Genomic DNA, 8,849 nt, shown 5'->3' on the forward strand with positions numbered 1-8,849 from the left:
GTTTTTTTTTCTACCAGAAAAAGGATTGATAAAATGCTGAATAATTGATAAATGTTGGAATATGCTGCATGTAAAGCCCATTCTTAATGGCTCACCCAGCCAATCATTTACCTTCTTTAAGATAAATTACCTAGCTGGGCAGTGGTGGTGCACACCTTTAAGCCCTAGCACTTAGAAGACAAAGGCAGGTGAATCTCTGTGAGTTTGAGGCACATGAGTTCCAGGAGCCCAACTACACAGAGAAACCCTGCCCCCCCAAAAACAAACAAGCAAACAAACAAACAAAACAACCTACCAACCAAACAAACAAAAACAAAGAAAAAAAGCATGGTATCTAAGTTCAAAATGGACCAAAAAGGCAGAAAAAGAGACCAATGAATATCAGAAAAATCCTCTTCACAATTGTGATGCAAAATGGAGAACAGACAAATATACAGAAAAAAATTTAAAGCCAAATTTAAATTAAATTTAATTCAATTAAAATGTAATTAAAAATTAAAATTTAAGAAACAATAGGGAAATATGAAAGGAAAATACCTAAAATAGTTTCTTCTGGACTAATCTTATTGTTTCTTGCATTTTTGAGCTTCTTTCTGTAAACTTGATTTTGTTTTTCTTTCTTAATCCGCAATACGTCACATTTTCCCTGGTATTTTAAATGTTTGGTAATTTTCTTTATTTGATGATAGCCATTTGATTTTTAAAATGATGCGTGATTAGATTTGTGGTGTTTCTTAAAGAGTATTGAAGCTTTTAGGGAGCCTTTGTACTCACAGATCAATCCCACGTCTTAATGAGCTGTTTGGGGGTTTGACAGGGCATGTATAGATTAGCTTTCACAATGGATCTGTTTGAATTGTCTCCTTAAGACATCACCAGTGATGTCTGTTCAAAAGAACAAACATGTGTCTCTTTGGTTGGTTGGCATATGCAAATAGCTTTGTGTAAACAAATTGTTTGGAGCTGAGCCCTCATCTGTCAGTTGTTCTGGGCATCTTGGGAAGCCGTGACTCTCTGTGCCAGTGGAAAATTTCAACACCCAGGCCACAGAGGTGGCCTTGATCAAACCCAGAGGGACACAAAGAAAACAAAAAGACATGGATAGCAAGAGAAAATATCAAGAAGTGGAAGGGGCATGGGCGTCGGACAGGGGAAAGAGGGATAAAAGACGGTGGGATCAGAGAAACCAAAAATGCATTATGTGTGTGTGTACACATATGAAATTACCAAAGTAATTTAATGAATAAAAATGGTTCCCTGCTAGCTATAAAACTTGTTCCCATACCCATTTCCTGAATGATGCAGACATCAGGGTTCTTAACACAGATTCAGGATAAACCTATTGACTATTTCTGCCTTTCATCTTCCACATCAAGTCCTCTTTTTGGAGAGGACCACCCCCACCCTTGTGACTCAACAGCTGATCTTGGAAGCTGCCTTTGAATCTTGGGAAGTCCTTTCTATGTTTGTCTCTACTCTGCACTCTGTAAAACAATTCTACTTCCTTGTAAATCTCCTGTCAATAAATGGATTGCTCAATGCTCAGCAGCAGACTCAGGCTCCTGGACAGCTGTCTGTAACTTTTCTTCAGTGAGCCCCCTCTTCAGTATTCACTGTTACCCTTTTACCCTTCAAGATATGTAGCCCACGGTGAACATATAAACTAAGCAAGACCTTGTTACATTGTTTATTCCTTTCCTAGTAGTTAAATACTTCTAAAAAGGAGGGCATATACCTATACTTCAGGCCTTCATGAAGGTGCGGCAGGATGATTGTCGTGAATTTAAAGATAGTCCCAGCTACACAGCGAAACCCTTTATAAACAACAAGAATTCTGAAAACGTCCCAGTGTAGGAAGATTTTGAACTCTCTCCAAAAATATACAGAATCTTGTTGTCATCTTTCAGGCTTTTGTGTTACAATGCCACTGTGATCCAAAACCACCTAAACAAACAAGAAAAGGCATTGAAAGGAGAAAATATGAGAAGAAATTGTTCAGTCAATAAACAGAAAGGAATTGAGGACATTCAAAGTATACACAGAGAAAAAAATATCCTAAAACACTAACATACTAATAAATGATAAATGTTTTATTTAAATGTAAAAGGAAGTATGTGGATGAAAACCCAAAATCAAATAATATTCTGTTTACAAGATAATATTGAAAGGTTACAAAATACGTAAAATAAAGTGGGACTTGACAAAACCTTTCCCACAAGGAGGAAACAAAGCAATATTTGAAACGAACTGAGAGACATCAATGAAATACAATGATTCAGAATAACTCAGCATTTAATACGATGCCCTCAAAATAAATAAAGCAGTATTTGCTATACTCGGTTGCGGAAACAGTCAGTGATTCTCATAATATGTTGATTTCTAATATAAAGTAAGCAACAGAAAAGCATGATTTAAACACTACTCTGAATTAGTGTCACCTAGTAAAAATAACAGCTCTCCCGTAGAAAACCTTAATTTAATCTTCAAATTAGCTAAGGAAAGACTTGCTTGGCTTTACTCATTCCTTTTACAGAACATGATTATGGAAGGTAATCAAGACAGCTATGCCTGGAAAAAGGAAGCCAGTCATGATAGCGCCAAGAGCATTTTAAAAACGAGCTGGAGAAAGCTCTTGTGGCAATAAGCTCTCTGACTGCCAAATACAAGGAAGAAATTAAGTAACAATGTGCACAGTCTATTTAGAAGATTGAAATCAGGGCATGAGGAATATTCCTACTTTGATTATTCTATTGTGACACAAGTGCAGTTCTGAAACCTTTTGATTTCTAAATGAATTAAAGTATCAGCTCTAACTGGTCCTACAGATGTACTCCTTTGCTCATTTTGACTTGTCTAAAAGCTGATTTTCTTTCCTCTTTTTCTCTCTTCCTTTGTAAAAAAATAACTTTTTTTTACAAATAAAATGTAGCTTGTTGTAATATTTAGTAACAACTTACAACTCATAAATTTCAAATCAAAGCACTATAGTATCGATACTTAGACATTCCCAAGAAACTTTAGAAGTATTTACCATATGAAATTCAGTGGGGTTGATGATTCCTGTTTGAAAACTTTCTTTCCATGAAGCTTAAGAAAATGATGAATATTCCTTACTCTTTATAATTAAGGATAATGGCCATTGGAAGAACGGAAGTCCATCTTGTATAGCAGCTCAGCTATCTGCAGAACTTTACATGGTTCTCTAGTGCCCATCATACCAGTGTCCCGCAGCTCCAGTACTCTCCTCTGCTACACACAGTTGCAACATTTTTTTTTTACAAATCTCTTTATTATGTTCTTTTTCTTTGAGAGAATGCAAAATGTAAAACCCAGAATCAGGAAACAGCATAAAACGACACACAGGAACAGTTTGCAAGTTTAGACTGTGGTTATTAGTGATCGATAAAATTTTCTATGACTGTTGACAGATTGGTGATGCTATTTAAAATGTAAAAAGTGGGGCTGCAGACATGGCTCATCAGTTAAGGTCACTCAATGCTCTTTTTCATTTCCTAGCATCCACATAATAGCTGGCAACCATTAGTAATTCCAGCTCTAGGGGATCTAATGCCTCTTCTGATCTCTACAGGAGCCAGTCAATCATGGGGCACACACATAAAACCAGGCAAAGTACTCATATACATAAAATTAAGTATCTACTCATTCAGGAAAAAATTAACTTTAATAAAACAAATAAGTTCTCATGATTAATTTGACAGTGTAAGCCTTTGCTACCATAAACTAGTACATCCTAACAAAAATGTTTCAAAATAAAATATGCCACAATTAGGATATGCATGTTGTTAGCTTACTTAAGGTGGTTAATGAATGAAATTGTAAGTTTATACTACAAACTGGGAATTGTCAAAATCCATCATAGATCATAGGGTGTGTGTGTGTGTGTGTGTGTGTGTGTGTGTGTGTGAGAGAGAGAGAGAGAGAGAGAGAGAGAGAGAGTGTGTCAAATATTTAAAGGACAGACACAGAAAGTTGGCAACTTTTTCACTACTACCAAGCTTATGTTTACCCAAGATACAGGGTTTCATACTGAATGGTTTGCATCAGCTTTTCTGTGTGTGTTAGAAATGACAGGGATTTTTGTAGTATTGTAATTGCTATTCAAATAAGATTAAGGGTTTAGTGAAAAAGACACAAGCCCTGGCTCCCTTACTTTCTTCCTCTTTAGCACATATAGATTCTGTTTTCTCTTTGTAGAAAAAGAGTAACCTTAGACTTCTTTCTCTTAAAAAATTCTATCTTTCTAGTTTTCTAATATGTCCATGTATTAGACCATATCCTGTTGTAAAGATTTTCAATGAATTTGAACATACATCGAGACACGTCTGCATTTGTTAAAAGCACTTCTATAATGGATGGAGATTGCAGTGTCATTTTAGTACAATATTCATATAACTCAAAATTCTGACCATACTGTCTTATAAAATCAATATTTTATTCATTGTATTTTAAAATAGTAAGAGAAAATTGTCTTTGGAGTGTGTTCACAAAATTACTAGGCATTTTGGATGCTGGCTGTTCTTCCATGGGACCCAGATTTAATCGCCAGCACCCACATGACAGCTCATAACTGCCTGTAACTTCAGTTTCATAGGATTTGATGCCTTCACCCAAATATACATGCAGGCAAACATGAATGCACATGAAATAAAAATTCATAAATTATATTTAAAATTTTCACATGTGACACGACGGAGTAGACAATTTCTAAGGTCAATACCCCTTATTATTATTAGTGAATAAGTGGGAATCTGCCTCCTGTACCCAATTCTAATATTCAGTTATTATCATCTTTTTTTTTCTTTTCTTAGGAGCTGGGGACCGAACCCAGGGTCTTGCGCTTGCTAGGCAAGCGCTCTACCACTGAGCCAAATCCCCAACCTCAATTATCATCTTTTATAAAGCATCTAATGATAGGGTTAATGATACTAATGTAACCAACACCGATTATGAAGACAATTACTTTTGCTTTCTCTGAGTGGTTCTTCTGTCATTCAAATCAAGGCTCTCACAACTATAGGATGTGAGTTTATCTTATATTTTTGTATATATTTCGCTTTTATTTTCATTTCTTTGTGAATGTCTATAACATTGTTGGTAGTAAATCTTTGCTTAGTAAGTAATTAAAACACTTTCTGTAGCCACCTGATAGATATAGTTGTCCTATTTTATTTGATAAGAAAACTAAACAAGATTCATTAGGATAACCACACAGATAGAATTTCCAGTTAGTCCTTGGGTTTGCTCATTCATGAGCAAAGGTCAGAGGAGCACCATGAAAAGTTTGGTTGTTCAAATTCCTTACAGAGTCTTCTTATTGTGTGTCTGTCTCATTTTGATATCACTTCCCTAATGTTGGCAATTTTATCTCCACCTTTAACAATAGATACATACCCACATAATCACTGACTTTTTTACTTTTCTTTTTTTTTGGGGGGGGGGGGAAGAAAGGGTTTATTCTACTTACACTTAGACTTTGCCATTCATCACCAAAAGAAATCAGGACTGGAACTCAAGCAGGTCAGGAAGCAGGAGCTGATGCAGAGGCCATGAAGGGATGTTACTTACTGGCTTACTTCCTGGTTTGCTCAGCTTTCTTTCTTTCTTTCTTTCTTTCTTTCTTTCTTTCTTTCTTTCTTTCTTTCTGTCTGTCTGTCTGTCTGTCTTTCTTTCTTTCTTTCTTTCTTTCTTTCTTTCCTTCTTTTAAATTTTTTTCTCCATCTTTATTAAATTCGGTATTTCTTTTTTCCATCTTTATTAACTGGAGTATTTCTTATTTACATTTCAATTGTTATTTCTCTTCCCGGTTTCCGGGCCAACATCCCCTAACCCCTCTCCCCCCCCTTCTCTATGGGTATTCCCCTCCCCATCCTCCCTCCATTACCACCCTCCCCACAACAATCACGTTCACTGGGGGTTCAGTCTTGGCAGGACCGAGGGCTTCCCCTTCCACTGGTGCTCTTACTAGGATATTCATTGCTGCCTATGAGGTTGGAGCCCAGGGTCACTCCATGTATAGTCTTTGGGTAGTGGCTTAGTCCCTGGAAGCTCTGGTTGGTTGGCATTGTTGTTCATATGGGGTCTCGAGACCCTTCAAGCTCTTCTAGACCTTTCTCTGATTCCTTCAACGGGGTCCCATTCTTAGTTCAGTGGTTTGCTGCTGGCATTCGCCTATATATTCACTGACTTTTTTTCATTCACTCATTAAATACTTATTTAGCTCTTATTCTGAACCCTATACTGTCCTGTGCATTTTAGTATTACAATGAGATGAGTTAGATTTTGTCCTTTTCTTCTTAGAACTTACAGTCTACGGTTTCAGGATCATACACAATGAAATTAAAATAGCCCCAAAGGCTGTGAGAATAAGGTTCATCACATAATATTTTTCTTGGCAGTTTATTTACTTTTTTCAGGACAAGGAAGAGTATTTAGTAGAATTAATGTGAGCAGTACCTGAGATATAATGTATAGTATCTAAAATGGCATAAATATTTTTTTACAAATAAAGTTTTATTGAAACACAGTCACATTCATTTGTTTATTCAGTAATTGTGGCTGTTTTTATGCTATGAAGGCAACAGGACTAGGCAGTTATGACACACACAACATGGCCTGCCAAGTCCAGAGTATTTACTCTGAGGTCTTTTATAGAGCGTGCGGGTTGACACCTGAGTAACAAGTGCCTACAACTTGTCCAACAAGTAGAACAACAACTTGTCCTACTGTAATTTGAATCATTTTCCGAGGCATGCAAAGAGTTTGTAGCTAGCCTTGGCTGTATGAAAACTGATCACAAAATGTAGGAATAAATGACATGTGGCCTATGGCTTTTATGATATTCTGGACAGTTTAAAGGAGGAAATTAAAAATGCAAAACAATAGGCAGTATCTCTAGGCAATAATTTCAATGAACTGGACTGTTACAGAGAAAACCAAGGGCCAGTGCAATACATATGTCAAGTGAACATTCCTTATGTTGGCAACAGTAGATCTCCTGCTGACAGAATTATAAGTGGCTGACAGACTGTGTCTGCCATGTTGCTATACGGGCCTCTTTCTCTGAAAATGTCCAGAAGAGATAACGAGGGAGAAGCTAGGAACTGTGAGGCGTTGCCTGAGTCCGGTCCCCAGGACTCAGAACTTCAGGGGAATGACAGGCCAGTACTTCAGCTGCTTTCTGTCACAGTGATTGTCAAAGCTCAGCTGCACAGCAGCCTCCATGGCCAGGATCTTGGGAGCACTGTTCCCATATAAGCGCTTCGTTTCTACTTGACGCTGCTCCCAGGGCGTCTCAGATAGGGGCTCTGCTGACCTGTGGTCGTTGAAGTACAGGCCATGGTCCGCATTCAGATAGTCATTGAGAAGCTTCTCGTCCAGCTGCTGCTGTCACCTTCGCTCTTCTCTGTGCCTCAGTCTGTGCGAAGTACTGGCGGAGCTCCTCAGTGATTTCCGTATTGCTCAGGTCACATTCCACTTCCTCATCTGAATCCGACGCCAGCTCTTCCTCTTCACGCAGTGCTTCATCTTCTCTTGTGGATCCCTGGGTTCTATAGCTGTTATGAAGAGGCTGCTCGGAGCTTTTGAGATGGAAAACACTGTAGGGAGACTCCTGCCACTCCATGTGCTGGCCTTGAGAGTTCCAAGGATGTCCAGCCTCATAAGCAAGGGAGTTCCAGGGAAGAACTCCATGAGGGAAGAACCATGCGGAAGTGAAACAGGAATCCCAGAACTTTCTGTAGGCATTCTGATGGCTTTGCATCCAGAGCATTGAATGAAGATAATGTTGCCAGTATCTTGCATATACTGGGCGAGAATCCCAGGATGTAGTAGCCCTCCATTTTTGAGGCCGTTGCTGTTCTCTCTGATTGCAAAAGTTCAAGTGGGAACTCGTGGGCACGCAGCTTGCAGATCTCGGGCTGTGGGCAACAATGGACCTAGTTCTCGTGGAGGCATAAATAGTCTATAATTAGGGGATGCTTAGTCAGCTACCACCAGGTAGTTATTTGTGTGAAGGAATTAAAAGTAGAAAATGGAGACTAAAAAAGAGATGGCTTGGAAATGGGGAAATAATAACTATAGAGGATGGAAATGTATGAGATGATGGGGATTGAGATTGACAGAGAAAAGGGAATTAACATTTTCTGCCTAAGATAGCATGCTTTTCTGGAAGGTCTATCTTTGTAGATCTTTTTTTCTTCATGGCAAACATGGATGTCCCTTGCTACTTCAACGAGGCACTAAATCAGAAAGTAAAGAAATGCCAATTATTGGTAGAGATATTTCTTCTCATGGTCTCAATGCCATCACTAATGAGGGAAAAAAGTGTCTGATCGAACTTAAGCAATCTTATACTCCTCAGTTAGTAAAGGTATTTTGTGGGAATACATTGTGCTTGAAGACCAAGGTCTTCCTTGTCAACTGTGAAGCATCATAGGACCTTTTCTGTATTATTAGTAAAATATGCACACAAATCCAGTTGAATTTGCATGGAGAACAGCCACAAAGTCAAAAGGTTTGTAAATGAAAATGTACCAGGAAACTGAGATTTTGGAAGAAAAACAAATATCTGATATATGACAACTTAGCTTCATGAAGGGATTCAGCTAACAGTTCGAAAGGAAAGAAAAGTCATAAAACCAAACACAAGAACTCCAGTAAGAACAAATGATATTACCTGCATAACTATATAGGGTTTCCAATGGAGCAGCCCTTCCAGAAAACTTTGGGAAAGTATTACATGGGATGCAGTCTGAAGATGCTTTTTTTTTTATAAAGTATACAGAGTAGCTTCTGATCAGCCTTACATAGATGGTTCCAAAGAAGAGATT

The 8,849-nt window shown here is 38.0% G+C and overlaps 1 pseudogene; it reads right to left on the bottom strand.

Moving 5' to 3' along the window:
• Positions 1-7,155: 7,155 nt before the first annotated feature.
• Gemin8-ps3 (gem (nuclear organelle) associated protein 8, pseudogene 3) lies at positions 7,156-7,789 on the bottom strand (annotated as a pseudogene).
• Between the last annotated feature and the right edge of the window lie 1,060 nt (positions 7,790-8,849).

The sequence above is a fragment of the Rattus norvegicus genome, chromosome 9 (genome assembly GCF_021556685.1).
Source record: "Rattus norvegicus strain SHRSP/BbbUtx chromosome 9, alternate assembly SHRSP_T2T, whole genome shotgun sequence".
Taxonomy (NCBI): Eukaryota; Metazoa; Chordata; class Mammalia; order Rodentia; family Muridae; genus Rattus; species Rattus norvegicus.